Source organism: Coloeus monedula (genome assembly GCF_965178545.1).
Source record: "Coloeus monedula genome assembly, chromosome: 2".
Lineage (NCBI taxonomy): Eukaryota > Metazoa > Chordata > Aves > Passeriformes > Corvidae > Coloeus > Coloeus monedula.
The window spans coordinates 23,480,012-23,496,380 of record NC_138782.1 but is presented as its reverse complement, the minus strand read 5'-3'; the positions used below and the strand labels follow the sequence as shown (position 1 = coordinate 23,496,380).

At 39.5% G+C, this 16,369-nt stretch overlaps 1 protein-coding gene across 13 annotated transcripts in view; it reads right to left on the bottom strand.

The window, feature by feature from the left end:
• The window catches only part of ESRRG (estrogen related receptor gamma), a 390,917-nt gene that overhangs the window by 160,920 nt on the left and 213,628 nt on the right, over positions 1-16,369 (bottom strand). The window lies entirely within an intron of this gene.

Sequence of the window (16,369 nt, the reverse complement as noted above, 5' to 3'; positions counted from 1 at the left end):
CCAATCAGGCGCCAGGGGCGCCGGGGCGGCCCGGCGCGCGGGGCGCGCGGCAGGTAGAGGGTGGGGACGGGGGAGCGGCCTGAGGCGGCAGCGGCGGCCGGGGCAGAGCCCGCGGACGTGCCCGCGCCGCCGGACCGACCGGCGGGGGCTGCTCGCTCCGCTTCCCTCCTTCCCTCCCGCCCGCCTTCCCTTCCCGCCCGGCCCCAACTTCGGCAGGTACCTTGGCAGGCTCCCGGTTAAGGATTGCGCGCAAAGGTAGAGGATGAAGTTTGCGCCGCCGCCGCCGCTGCTGCCGGTCGTGGCGTTTCGCTGTGGCGGCAGCCGGGCTCGGCTCCCGGCGCGCTCTCCTGAACGCCGCTTCCCTAACCTTTGGAACTGCTCGGCGCCGGGGAAAAACAAATAATTATAACGCCAAGCGCAGCCTGCCGAAGCCTCTGGGTAACTCAACTTTTCATTGTCGTGCGAGTTACTTTTGGGGGGAAAAGGGAGGGGGAGCGGGCTGGAATTTGACTATGTATATATGATAGCATACATAAAAACATATAAAAATTATAACAACTATCTAATATAGAGATATATAATTTCCTATTTAAAAATTAAAGGTTCCTTTTCTACTTAGTTAAAAACAAAAAGAAAAAAGAAAGAAAAAATACATTCCTATCAAAACGAGCACTCAATTCCAGCCCTTAACATAATGGGTGTTACTGGGAGCCAATACAGGTATGCGTGTTCCTATACAGGTTATAGCGCCATCGTAACATGGGGGGGTTGTGTGTATATATATAAGGCATGCGTCCCTGTGGGAATATTTGGATGTTTAAATGTGTATATTTAGAAATGAGAAAAGATCCAGAACTGATCAATTTTCTCTGTTAGTGTGCAGGGATTAGTGTACCAACTCAACCTGCCTCATTTTAATGAGATAAGGGTTGCACTGGAATAGCTCTGCATTAGTAAATCTGAGAGGGTGCCTAGACCTCTACAGTGTTTGGGGGTTTGGGTTTTTTGTAAAGTAAGTTTTGCTGAACTAAAGGGGCAATAAGCACATAGCCATATAGGCAAGCCGGCATAAACATCACCAAGCCGGGTTCCAGCAAAACACTGCTTACAGCCAGCTCAGAGTTGTTCTCTGGTATATGAAAAATTCCTGATTAAACTTGTTCCAACACTATGACCATATTCAAATTTAGGGACATTAGGGACACTGTTTGCACTGAAACACATGCATATATCCCATTTTTAAAAGGCTTGGTAATGAATATGGGATGAATTTTTTTTTCAAAAGCTACCACCTTTACTTAATATTACAACTAAAGCACCATACATATCTTCCAGGTTCAAAGCGTTTCTGCCCCTACCAGTGAAAACAGATGCAGGCTGTTTCTCTCCAGAAAAAAAACCAAACCGACACTGGAAAGACAGTAATTTCTTAGAATGCAGCTCAACTCTTATAAGATCTTTTGTGACTGGAGCCCTAACATGATGCAATTGGCAGTCTTTTAGATCAAAACAAATCAGTGCGAACCCTAGAGTGCAGTAATACCATTCACAAATGGCAACAGAAATGCCCTCTCCAGATCTGTTTCACAGCATTTTACACACACACAAAAAAAAAATACAGAAACAGGACCAAATTCCAACATATACAGGTTCAATAGACATGTTTGTCTATGTTTACAGCAAAGAGATTCCAGTGTTCTGTATTTAACCTTATGTGAAGACTGGGCCTGCTTCCTACGAAACTGGTATAAATACTTGCAATTTTAGGAATCAGAACTCACACAGCAAAACTACATCTCAGACCACTGTATAGAAAAGCAGGTAGTAAAAGCTTAATTACCAGTAACATTATGCTGTCTATATTGTTAAATGTGAACTCTGCAATTAAGATGTAAATTTGCTTGTGAGCAGTGAATTAAAAAGCTCTGAAATATAGAGTAAAATTTAAATACTCTGTAGAAACATCATGGACAAAAAAAAAATAGCAGTTTTTACCAAATTTTAAAACGAGAGGCATTAAATCATGTTACTGTGTTAGAACATCCTCTTTAAGTAACAATTTGATAAATGTAGATTTTGGAATCAAATCGAACTTGAATATGATGTCTTTATGTATAGTTATCTGTATGACTATATACTCAAAATACAAGTCTTATAAACTGATTTACATGTGCACATGAGCAAAACATACAAATACATTGTTTGTACTGAGTATCTCTGTGTGTAGATTTATAAGTATATGAGTATGTCTGTTTATAAATTTATACCCAAAATATCTATTTTTCAATATTTTTTATTCCAAAATGCTTTCAATACATGTGTATGTCTTTTTCTTACATAAAAATCACCCATAAATGAATCCCTGTAAATGTGTGATTTGATATGGTCACTTTTCTGTATTACATTCCTTGGAATACACCTTCCTTAAAATCTGACAGCTAATCCACTTTGAAACTTACCAAAGCACAGGTTAGCTTCATTCCTACTTTTGTTCATTATCTCCTAAGATTTTATATTCAGGGGCTGAAACACAATGGTCTCTCCTCCTGTCATGGTCTGTCTTCCTGTAAGCCCTCGTTTTCACATTCCCATAGTTTCCACTACCTTGTGAGCTTGTTGTCCCCCACCCTCCTCTACACTCCCAAATAATGCATTTTTCCTCTCCCCCTGTGAGCCATCGCTAGTTTTCTATCAAGCATCTTTCATCCAAGCAAGCAGCTCTCTGCCCTGCCAGTGCTGCCTCTTGGAGAACCAGAAATACTGTGCTGTACTTTGCATGTTGATAAACAAAGCAGTTGGCTTCTTCCCCCAGGGACTGAAAGTGTCACCTCCACCAGACTGGGGCCTGGAATTCCAGCTACATTCTTGAACTTGGGTTTCACAGTTACAGATCAGTTTGGGGAAAGTGGAGGAAAAAAAAAAAACCAAGATAAGAAAGAGATTACAGCAGCAAATAAACTGGGGCTAACTGTAGCTTCATTTTAAGCTCTTCTGTAGAAATAAATAAAAGCAGTAGTAGGGGAGGGGAAAAAGTAAACCAGGCATCAGTTTACTGAATTTTGTCAGGGAATACACAATAACAACGTGCATGCAAACACACATCTGCAATAACTTATCAAAATGTACAGTGCAAAATCTTACCACAAGGAGTCTATATGAAACAGTGGTAATGGAATCAAGAGAGGGGAAGGGAAAAATTGTCAGGAGTGCCTGTACCAGTCAAGGGGCATTGCTGAGCAGCATCTCCATTTCCATGTCTCTGTGCATCTAATTTTCCCTGTGTGCCAAACAGTACATCTTTAAGCATCTTCACATCTAAATACTACAGACATTTCAAGGCATCAGAAGGGCCAGATTCTTAAAGCACAACCACTCAAGGCAACTGAAGTAAGGTTCAGTGGCACTTCACAGAAGCCTCACAGTGCATTGTGTCAAATGTGTATTTACCAAAAGGAGCAACAAGCTTAAGCCAGCAGGGAAGCAGCAAGAATGTGAAAGTCTGGTAGCTGCTGAGGATTTATTTGGGAATAAGCATACTGTTAACTTTAGACAGAAATTTGCAATACACTATGGAACCTTATTCAAAGTCCAGCTGGAAAATACCATATTGTTAAGAGTTTGAAATAAATACTGACGTGTCATCAAATACGTGATCTTCTCTTTATTCACAATCACTGACTAAAGAAGCACAACTCAGATGTGATCTCACTCTATGCTACAGTGATATTTACATTAGAACAGTATTGCCACTGTCTACTTCTCTTTTGTGCCTCTCACTGGAAGGCACTTGGTGCACCCCTGGATATGCTGCTAATGAGTTTTTAAAAACACTAATGCCTCAAAAGTTCCAAATTCTGCTCACCTGTTTGAATATAGTTGGACAAACGCTGTCAAGTTATTATTACTTAAAAGCCATCTGCTACTTCAGCCTGTATTTACCATTAATTACTCTTTGTTTTGATCTTAGGGAAAAAAGCTCACACAACACAGTCTCTGATGCTCCTTAGAACTTTTCCACAGCGTGTTCACAAATACACAGAGCAAGGCTTTTAGCTTTTGCTGCTACACTCAGTTCCAGCATATAAAAAATATCTCTGTGAAATAACAGCAATTGCCTTACCATGTTACTGAACTACATTCAATTTATCTGGTCTCAAATAAATACTCCATATTTTCTCCTTGTTTTATTTTCAAGGGCATGGGTATGGGTATTTAAATGACTGCTTTCACTGGTACAGAATAGAATCTGTTCACACTGCTATAAATGAATATTATTCTCTTGACAAAACACCTTTTCCAAAGCCTCTGACTAAATGAAAGAAAGGGAAAAAAGAAAAGAAAAAAACCCCCAAAAAACAAAAAACCAGAAAAAGGGAACCGCACGCACATTGCCTGTCACCCACCAAAAAAGGTCTCCTCCCTAAAGATAATTCAGGCACACACTTCAATATGGATATCTCACTATCACCCCAAGCTCTTTTTTTAGTGTAAGTTTCTTCAGAGAAACTGAAGTGCATTACTGTCTCAGACAGCCAAGGATAAGATGACTGAGGGAATTCAGTTGCTCTGTTTAATTAATACAGGATTATTTCACTTTCATTTTGTGAAGCTAATAATATGACTGGTGGAATGTCAGTAAAAATTAAATCATAAACTAGTGCAGTACCAAAGGGAAAACTTACTTTAGTTATGGAGTATTCCCAGCAGAAATCTTGAAAATCTTATACATATTTACACTGATAAAATACCACATGTACTTCATGGGATACTGCAAGCTTTTTACAATCCTTGTGGCATGTATTTACAGAGTAAGAGTTAACATTTTGAGATTATACATTTATAAATGAGTTGCAGTTGTATTGTTTCTTGAATGTTAAGCACCACATACTAAACGCAGGAACACGTTCAAGGTCAATGCCCTATTTTAGACCTTTTCAGCAGCTGTGATATTATGATAATCACACTTAAAATATTCCTATAGAAAGGGTAAATTAGCCCTTTTCACTAGAAGGATTATTATTATAAACAACAAATCTGAAAGAGAACAAATTCAGATTTCTCTCTTTGTTTGTTGTTTTTTGTTTTAGTTTGGTTTTTGGTTTTTTTCCCCCAGCAATGCAATAAATTGCTGTCTTTTACTGTGATGGCTTTTCTACCCAGGAATTTAAAAAAAAAAAAAAAAAACCAACCAAAAATCCCCAATACTTTATTCTGCACTTACATCACCTTTTGGTGGATTTCTTTCTGGAGGCCTCACCTATGTAAAAATACCTTCCTTAAAATGCATTTATGCTGTTAGAATCAAAACATTCCAGTTGACATCCCATTCTATCACCTATACTGCAGTGAAATGGAATATCCCACTAAACCAGAAGGGAAAGAAGAAAACTTAGCATCAGCAGCTATTCCTAAGCAAGATTAGGGGTTTAGCTCCATCTAATTGAGGGATGAGACGTGTCCCTCAATGGGTCTCTTCCCACTCCCCCACCTGCCCTTCTACCTGACTGCAAGCTCAAAGCGCTAAAAATAGAAGAAGATGGAGCGTAAATATTTCCCCAGTGAAAACACCAATAATCTTTACTGTGAGCTGACACGAATTGCTTGTTACACTGCCCTAGGATATCATGGCTTGAAGCAAGAGCGCAGACACGCACAGAGCCACCAACCACCCTCAAAGCTTTTGTGCCATCTATTTGGGAATGTCCATGTCGCAGAGGCTCCTACGACATCTGACGTGGAGCCGGGACACCTGCTGTACAAAACGCATCCTCCAGCCTGCCTTCCCCCACCCCCGACCGTCCCAGCCCATCTTCCATCACTCTTCTGCCTTTTTCTCCCCCTGCTCCCCCTCCACTCCCTTCACTCTGGCATTTTTATTATTAATGTTATTGCTATTATTACTGTCCAAGCATAAGCTGATCCACAGGGGAGCCTGTGTAATTTAACCCCTCAAGCACTAAATTCCTTCACATGTGCCAAAGACACAGGTTTGTTGTTGCCTCCAGCAATATCCCAGGAAGACGAGTGATGGCGGTGTCATATCATCACACAGCGACTTAATCTATTGCGACACCCAGGGAACGGGTAACTGAAGAGATTTACAGAACATGCTCTCTGCCTGAATACAAAATGTTATCCCCTTTACCAACAAACTCAAGTCACAAGAAACAAAGTGAAACAAATTTTGCCCTCTTATGGCTCATTGTTTCCATGACTGCTTTATCCAATCCTACCCCCGTGTTACTTGTCCCACTGTACATCTTCTAGCTATACAACACTTTTTTTTCAACATTTTTGTTCTCCATCCTTTGTTCTTCTCGTGTTCTCTGATTAACAAACAGCTAGATCATGTTGAACTGCCAAGTAACATAGCCTTGGAAATCTTTTATCCATACACTAGATGACTGGAACCATCACTTACATCAGGGTTATCTCTACATACTGCCTTTATGTTGTCTGACATCTAATACATGCTTTTAAAGACAACAGATTAAAGGGGTTGCACTTTTTAAAGGTGCAAGGAACACTAAATTAAACACAGGTTAGCTACAATAAATACCAGCCTCAGGAAGGCATCTATTTTAACTACTGAAAGTCACAAACCCCCAATCTGTTTATCAAGTAGGGACTTTCTACATGGTTGTCCTGTTATCCATAACTATTAAGGAACAATTCAATATAATAAAGCAGCCTGTAACTGTTCTCGCTAAGATCGAGGTGAGATTCTCTAACATTTCACTGACCTAGGAAGCAAGAATTTGGCACAGAATTAATACTGGAGACAAATGAGACTAGTGAAACATTCTCAGCTCAGGATAACCTGATTGTGCTGGTGAAAAGAGCTTTCACCATGGGAAATTAACAGCTCTGAAACCATTGGTAACAAAGGCTGAGTTCAGATGCTCAAGAGTAAACAAATCCTTCCTCCCCATAAAGTAATAGCTACTCTTATCTCTAGACACCAAGATCTAAAATAGGTAGAGGCTTCCATGAAGGCCACTGGACTCTGTCCCTGTAGTAACAGAATTCTGATTGTTTCAGTATACGTGCCTTTTTTAAATGCCTCTATCAGCTGACTGACTGAGCACTCGAAAATGTAAACTTTGTTTAGGGGCATAATTAGACTGCAGGTTACATGATTTCTTGGACACACACTTGTGTGCCTAGGAAGACATTAAGAACTCCTTGTACTTCTCCCAACCATTAAGACAAAGAGACTTAAAAGAAAGGTTATCATGGATATACAGCTCCCAGATGGTAACTGTGTGGTTCCAGGAGTTTGAAAGAAAAGTGGAATTTACCACCGACCGCTCTTTTCCCAGCTCCTTCAGCTCCAGCCCCCTGAAAGTCCAAGATCTGATGTGTCAGGCTGCACTGAGATGCTGTTCAGCATTGCTATATTCCTTTCCACTTAGTGGGGGGTAGGAGATTTAGAACGCCCACCAAGAAGATGCCAGTGCACACCAACACAAGTGCAGCAGTCCTGCTATCACCATTAGACTTGCACACTAACCTTTAAGGGAACATTAACATCATTAATACAATACATAAGAGTCACACTAACAAAAATACCTGTGTTAACTTACATTATTACAATTAAAATATTTTTTCTGGATCTATTAGTAAGTATGATCAAATGACAGCATATAATCATAATGACATCCTTCTGCAGCTAAAGCCTTCTATTATAAACTCTGTTTCTGTCCTGTAGCAGCTTCACTTCTATTGACCAGACAGTTAGCCCTGCTCAATTATTCAATCTCAAATCAATAGATTTAGCTCCACATATAATGGTTAAGGTGTAAACGTTATGCATATGCTCTTTCAGCTTAATTCATTTACTTGCAAATTTGAATTTATATCTTAATTCATTTTTTAAGAAACATGCAAATTTAAGTTTTCATATTAGGCTGGTTTTGCCTCCCACCAGCTCTGCCCCCATTTCAGGTGTTACATTTCCAGAAATCGAGTTAAACTTGCCTACGACATAAACTTCTGTCTTTCACAGATAAAAAAGGAAAAGTAAGAATTATAATTATTTGATTCTGATTATGCTGAATAAAGCAATAAAATAGCAGTATGACTTTTAAGCAGATCCAGTCAATATTTCATTGCTAAAGCAGTCACTCAAGGTGTGAAATGATCCAGAAAGTACAGCCTTTAGACTTACTGCACTTCTGACACTTGTATCACAAACAATTTGGTTCAATTACTGCAGATATATCTCTGTGTGTTCCTATACCTACACAAACCACATGTAAATGTATTATACTATAGGCTCTTGGTTACCTACATGTCTTCACACACAAAAAGTAGGTGACAAGAAAGTAAGCTGAACCAACACATGCATACAGAAGAGAATGTCTCTATCTTTCATTCTAGTTAGAAGCCACTTTATTAATTTTGTCCCTCCAAGCTTACAGAGCTTCCAGGTGACAGCCAGATTTTACATTCTTTCCTCAATCAAATGCATGGTGACTTGAGTAGCACACAACCCCCACTCAATACCTCAGCAGTGCAGAACAGAATCCTGATAACCTACAATGCTTTAACATTGTGTAACAGATTCCTGATTACCTAATTCCTCAAAGTACGTCCATTTTTTGTGCATCTAGGAAACAGATCTAATACTAGGGCCATAATGCAGTATCTTTACTGACCAGGTAACCCAGAATAATATGGTTACAATTTATCTGAGCCTGAGTTCAAACAATACTACCCAAAATGAAATACTGATTTCCTGGGGAACACCCTTGCTGTTACCTGATTTGAACCCTTCCAGGACTGTGTCCAAAGGAACTGCAGTTTATAAGCAGGAGGATAATGCCAGGGAGTTGTTATAGCAAGAAAATCTAAAGCAATTTCTGCATGCAACCATTACAATGTGACTGTTAAGAGACAGATAAGAATTTCTCTAATATTGTCAAGGAAACAATAGGCTTAAAAAATTGGAAAGGCTCTCAGATATAAAATATCAAAAGGAAAAGTTGCAACTCAGTCTTCCTACTGACCCGTTTAGTTCAACTTCAGATTATTTGCTCCCAAGGCATTAACATAAACTTCTCCAGTGTTATTAAAGGCCATATCTGCATTCTTTAGCACTGCTTGCATTTAGTACACATATTTTCAGAATTCTAACAGTCTTTTATTCAATAATGAATTTGGCAGAAAAACAAAAATAGGATCTCTTTTAATGTTACTTTTCTAAATAAATTAGCTAAACCTGACTTGAATCATGCTTTGGAAGATGCAACTTGGAGTTTTTGAATAAAGTGAAGCACTTAAGCAAATCAGACTTTTATTCTTCATCCACTGAGAAGCCTGAGATATAAGATGAAAGAGCTGGGCTGCCTTTCTCTCTCCTTATCCTGCAAGGTCCCTTCATTTTCCCTGTTTTCCCAGTAGATTTACTTGTAAATCTGGTGACAGCCACATTTGAAGTCCTGAGGTCTGACTCCTGACCTCAGTTATGTTAGCCCTTCCCTGCAGAAGAACTACCCCTTGGATCACTGACTTGCTATTATTCTATGGTTAATAGACCTGAGCTGTGCAATATTTTTTTATCTGGCTACAGTCCTATCTCTAAATTCTCTATTTTGAATGAATACCGATTTTGTGACATGAAGTCTGCTATATAATGAAATGCAAACAATGAAAAGGCTAAATCAGTTTACAAAAAATCTATTTGTCAAACAGTGTGGAGATGCTCCCAATTTAGTCTGGGCAGTGCATGCAGCTCTTGATAAGGGAGTTAAAACCCAGCCGTTCTACTGCATAAAAATAAAAGCATCAGCAAGGGAGAGGTATTTTCTTTAGAACAATCTTTCCTAGAACCTGTAGGTAATTATTAAAAAAAAGAAAAAAAAAATTTTTTTAAACCCCCCACACCCCTTAGATTCTGCAGGAATTTTCCAACAGCCAGGAACACTGTTAGAGGAGGTAACAGCAAACGCCTCCCCAGCGCAGTCCCCTTATGTCACATTTGCATTTCTATTCAGCTACATTGCCTGACAATGAAGCAAATGGGTCTGCCTTATCTGTACAATTCCGGACAACAGAGATTTCTAAGCCATACAAAGGAACGAGCTTAACATTCAGCACTCAACACCTCCTGGTGTCCCCCCCCCCCCCACCCCTCCCCGGCCCTGGGGGGATGGCGGTCACACAAACACCTGGCCACGCCACAGCCTGACACCCTCGCATGGCATCCGAAAAGGAGCCTGTTAAGAGAATTAACAATAAAATACAAGAAAATGCGACCGAGACTCTTAAGGAGCTCGCCAGCCTCAAGGAAGAAAACAGTGCCAACCCTCCAGATTTTCAGGCTTTGTTTGGAGCGTAAAGGAGTGTCCCCGGAATGTAAAAGTAGATAATATCTAGTCAACAATTTGGGTCTCCCGCCGTCCCTTTTAGGCTGGCATTTAATACAGCAGATGAAACCTACAGATCCTTTTATCAGGAAAATTTCATATCACCCTAGTTTTCATTAGAAAACCTTTAGCAGCTAGGCTAGCTAACTCATGCCATTTCATTGCACTACGAGGAAATTTCCGGCTAATTCCTTCAAAATTAATATCGTCTGGTTTAAAAGTTAGAAATGACACGAAGAAACCTGCAAAAGCTGAAACCTCCAGATCAAACTTGTGTTATGACAGGACTTAAGCCAGCTATAATACAGGCTAGGGCTTTAAACAGAAAGGAAAAAAAATTACAGTGACATGGTTCTGTAGACACTTTGGCTTTAGTCTGGATTTACATTATATATATATATATATATTTTTTTTTCTATATATATATGTATATACACACACACACACTTACACATTGTATCTGTCTCCTTGTCCCTCTCGCTCTTGCTCTCAAATACTCAGGGTAACAAAATAGGCCTTAATCTCGAGTATGAGAAACTTCATTGTGAAGAGGGTTATCCAGATGTTTATTTGTATATGCAGAAGTAATCTGGGGCAGCAAGCATGGAGAGGGAAGTGGGAGAGTGTACCTCTTTTTGTCCCAAATAGTATATCCTAAAGCACAATATACCTTTTACATAGCATAAGAAATTTTAAACTGCTAGCTTATACTTTAATTGTCCTGAACTTCCAGGTAAGTTTATTCTTTGCTGTTGAACAAATGCTGAATTTCTCCCTAGAGGTGGTTGCAAAGAGTAGTGATGCTCTATCTTTTCCTCACTCACACAGTTTTGAAGATTTACAGGCATGAATATCATCACGTTAACATAAAATGATATTACTATTGCCAAAAAACAAGGCAGTTAAGCACAGAGGCAGTGAGGAACGCAGAACACTTACTCAGATTCAAAGGAAACCCAAAGCTCCTTAAAGCAGCCCATTGCTTTAAATTTTACTAATATTGATGCAACAAAAGCTTCTGTGGTTGTTGCCTTTGCATGAGTTGGAGCAAGAGGCTGGAGTGCATTCTGCTCTTCAAGTGCTCGTAAGGGAACAGCCAACTTTTATTATCCTTAGCACCAAGAATGGCTTTATTGCCAAGAAGGTATGAAACTAACATTGTCCTGGAATCACACCTCCTAAAGCACTGCAGATCCCTCAAACTCTGTCAAGGTGACAGATCACTTTTACCTTTAATTGTGCAGGCATATGAGCAAACTTCATACAAGGCATCTGCATATGGTGCAGCGCAGAGCAAAAGTTAGTCCTTACACTTGCTGTGATCAAACTAAAGCATAGGACTGAATTAAATAATTGCTACTAATAAGTCAGTATTTTAAAACACTTTTCTAGACTGTAGTGCCAGAGACACTGTGAGGTTTCACATACTTCTACATTGTTGGAACTACTTGTTTTTGTTGATTTATTAAAACAACAATTAGTACAGATGGGAGAGAGATGTGGTAGCTGGGGAGAGAGATGTGGTAGCTGAGTAAAGAAAAGAAACCAAGGAAAACATTTTTCCACAGATTGGTCCAAGGTTTATTTTAATCTCAAATCAGATCATGTAAAAGGCTTGCTGTAACTATCCAGCTTGCTGTAACTATCCAAACGAAAATAACCCTTTACTTCTACCCCTTCATTAACATGCAAGGACAGAAGTTGTAGCATATACCTTGCTGAATGTATACATAGTTTATGCCTGTGTATTGCATCTTGAAGATACCTGTCATGATGGTTTCTACAAGCCTGTCCCTTCTGGAGTAGGCTAAGCAACACAGCTGACCCAGAAGGATTAGATGAGAAATTCAACTAATTAATGAGCCCTGCAGGCAAAACATCATTTCTTCTGCTCTTTGGGGCTTTTACAAGGTCAGCTGGTTTGTTGGGTTTTTTTCCCAGCATCAGGTCAAACTCACTCATCTGTCAATTTACACAAGATTTGTAAGACAATAGTGGCCACTCAAGCCAAACAACATGGTATATTTTGTCCAATCCCTGCAGTAAGGGAAGAACTGTTCTGGCCAATTCAGCTTTATTAAAATATGCTTCTCTAATGTTACTTTTCTCTTCCAGGGGCAACAGTTTAGAATTACAAACACAATACTTCCCATTTACAAAAATATTCTGGATCACAAGTTCAAATATTCTGGAACACAGCTCAGCTCCCCCCTCCTGCTCTCTCTGATGATCGCTTTTCTGAGCATCACATGGCACAGTTTTCTTCCATCTGCCAGGGAAGTTTCCCAAAAAGTATACCAAGTTCAAGAAATGAGGAATCTGAATAGGAGACACGTTCAGATAGAATTCAGAAAAATTATCAGCTCACCTCATCTGTTTCTCTAGCAGTATGTGCACTGTTACCATCCAATGGCCTCTTTGGTAATAAACGTGTCCCACCTCCCATCTGCTCTTCTTGCTGGCCTCCTGCCACTTCAGCCTCAGTCCTTTCCTGTCTTCAAGATGTCATTCAACTTCACTTGCTCCCCTACCCATTTGTTTCTCTTTCCAAGTGAGATCAAGCATACATCTTTCTATGTCTCTCACTCCAGCCTTTAACTTCTGCTCCATCTTTTTAGTAAGTGTCTATATTTCTGCTCCATTTATCATAGTTGGCAGTATGCACTATGCAGGTGTCAAGGAAACCAAGAGAGAGTTCGCTATTCATGATGCTGCCTTTTCAGCCTTCTTGTGGCTTGCCATTGAATGTCAGCTCCTTAACACTGAGCTGTATGTTGAGAAGAATATGTATCAGTTAAAGACAAATTACTTGAAGCCATTACTTGAAGCACATAAAGAAACAAGGCTGCTTTAGGCTTTTTCAGCCTGATCTCTTTGAGATTTTTATTTGCTTATTACTTGAGTTTTCATGACATCTCTACAGGATTTTTCCTCATTGGCTAAAAATAAATGTACAAGACATTGCATGGTGCTGGACATAACATGCAGTCAGACCTCTGTAAATGTGGATATCCAATGCTTGACTTAAGTATGTGCTTTCTTTTCATGTCAATACAGACTTGTGTTTCACTAAATGTAATCCAGCTCACAAAAAGAGACATCTTGGGCTCAGCAGAAAATAAGTCAGAAGTAAATCAGAAATATCTAGCTGGCTTTCTGCAAAGACTGAGAGAAAAACTCCACCCATCTCTTCTGCCTTGAGCAGGGAGGAGGCACAGCCTCTCCCCTGAGGCTGAGCCTACGAGGATGGGTTCACCTGCTCCCACCAAGAACCACTGCCTTTAAGGACAACACTCAATTCCACAAACATACAAACATCGTAAGACTCTAACTTAGCAAGGAGAGAGCTAACTTGATGAGAATTCACAAATTACATGTATGACAACAATTTTCAGGTCAGACAGTTCCTTGGACAAGTGCAGGTTAGAGATATGATGAAACAAGGGGAAGAATTGACCAATGAGGTAACTCATATGCAATGTAGCTTGAATTATTTTGCATAAAGTGCAGTACAAAAGTTTCCATACAAGGATTTTTTTAACTCAAGATACACAGTCCAGCATGACTACCATCCCATTTAAATTCAATTTCTTCTACAGTGGAAGTGCACACATCCAACATGAACACAATTCACTACTTTCTATTCTGTGTGACAAGGACAGACACTCCTCACAATCATTTATTTCTAAACACTTCTGTCCAGGCCACCTTCCTGGTTTTACCAATCATTAGTGTGATAGCAACAATAAAAGTAGAATTTTTCTTACAGTAAACCAGACAAAGTGTGCAGCTTCTGGCCAAGCTAAGCATCTTCTAATGCAAAGCTTATAATTTCTGTCCTTACCAATACTACACATTCTTTAAAACAAGCCTGCAAAATGGTTCTGTGACTGGTAGAGCCACATCTGACAACTTTTCACATCTTCTTTCACATAATTTCTGTGCAGGTGACAAGAATTTTTGAGGTTAATACAGATATAAAACAAAAACTAAGGGGCTAACAGAAAAATTTAGTTTAATGCCTTGCAAAATTTCTCAGGGGGCTAAAGTTTCATATTTCTCCAATATTGCAAACAATAAATTTCAAATTGAAATTCAAATCTGAACATTTGCCAGGTCATTTGCTGGATTTTCCCTCCTTTGCTAGAAGGCAGTAAAACATATTCTAGTCCACTGATCAGCTGTGTCCCTTTGTATTCAGAGACCACTACACAATGTCCTTACTTAAGGAAAATAGTAGAATAAACAATTGCTTTAAGTATTGTAACCTATTTCCTGTCACTGTTACACCACCTGAAAAAAAATCCACACCTCCAGAAGAAGGTCAGCAGGAGTGGGTCAAGGTTATGGCTGAAAAAGCACTGAAAGTGCAGGACAGCTCCACACTGGGAAGAGGTAACACAACTCTGTGGGCAACACATGTGGCGTATTACAAGCAATGGCAGATTACAGTGATATAATGAAGGGATGCCTCTCGTACCCTGAAAGACAAGGACAGCATAAGACAAGAACCCATCCAATTATCTCCACTCTTATTTTATTCCTCATCCTTCAGTCAACTATCTCAAGCATGGGAAGCACCCTCTTAAATCAATCCTACGTTCATTGCATTTATCCCTTTACAGGTATGCTCATTTTATTCTGGTCCACTCGGAGTCTGGCATGACTGAGAAGAACAAATTAACGTGAGCATAAAAGTCTAGCAGGCTCTGTCTGTAAGAAGTGACCACGTATTTTTCTTGTCACATTCCCTCCCCTCTACCCAAGTGCCACAAGCCAGCCTCTGTGCCAACAAAGCTATTTAGTACCCTGTGCCATCATGTGCAGTGGGGCAAATCCACACCCTATTGACCACCACTTCATAGCTGTTTGCCTTGTCTCTCTGGTTCGACAAGTCTGTGCTGATGGCACCTGTTAAAGCTGCTTCAACTAAGCTGTTCTGCATTTGTCTGGCTGGATTTGGACTTCCCGGATCCCTGACTGAATACAAAGTGATTTGAAAAAACGGTGTTTGGCAACAAGCACAGTGGGGAGTACACTGCGTGTTGGTATACAAGAGCACAATGTGTTCTTCATAGCATCACTGAGGGAGCATGCTGCTCGAATCTCTCTGCTGTCGAGATCAAAATGGTCTCCTTTGTTGTCAGCTGTTTAATAGCAGCTGTTTAATGTAATTCCAAATGATCTGCTTGAATGAAGTTGTCATTCTTGCAGTTCACTTTAATGTAGTAAAAAAAAAAAAAAAAACCAAAACAAACCAACCACAGCTTGGCCACGTTATTTTTCTATTGTTCTTATGAAAAGTTACACTCTCTCATATTTCTGCTAGCCTATAAAAATAATAAAAGTCCAATTTCTTGAAATAAAACACAATTTTGAGGGAAAAAATAGGCAATATTTATTTCAAAACATTTTCTTTTCAGACACCCGAGAATGACTTGATTAAAAATATCTTTGCTACTAAAAAATACACACAGAAAGAAGTGAACTTGTCAGCAAATATGTGAGCAAAAAGAATATCTATTTCTATAGGTATTTCAAGATATTTTCCCCTAGTGGGGGTTATAATTTATTTTATTGCATTTCGTATAGCAGAGAAAGTTGTAGCAGAATGTTGAGGGAGTGAAAAAAACATATGCACTCTACTTGAAGAAGCAGTTTAGCTTACAGAAGTATGCCTTTATACTGTGCGTGGGTTTTGTTAAAATCTGTTTGATACCAAGAACGATAATAAGGATCATAATCTGTAAAAATATTTGCAGTTCTCTGATGAACAATAGAGGGCACTAATGTTTCTAATCTGGCAAACGCATCACGCGCCCAGACAGACAAAATAGCTGTGGTACTTGTAGCACACAAACCACATCATCTATGCTAAATACGTAGATAGTAGAGAGAGGATTTCTGTCTCTCAGAAAAGTTCTTTCTGTCCTTTAAACTTCCTCTTCCTTTGTTTTTTTTTGCCTGCAGAAAGTAAGATGTGATAATAACACACTAAT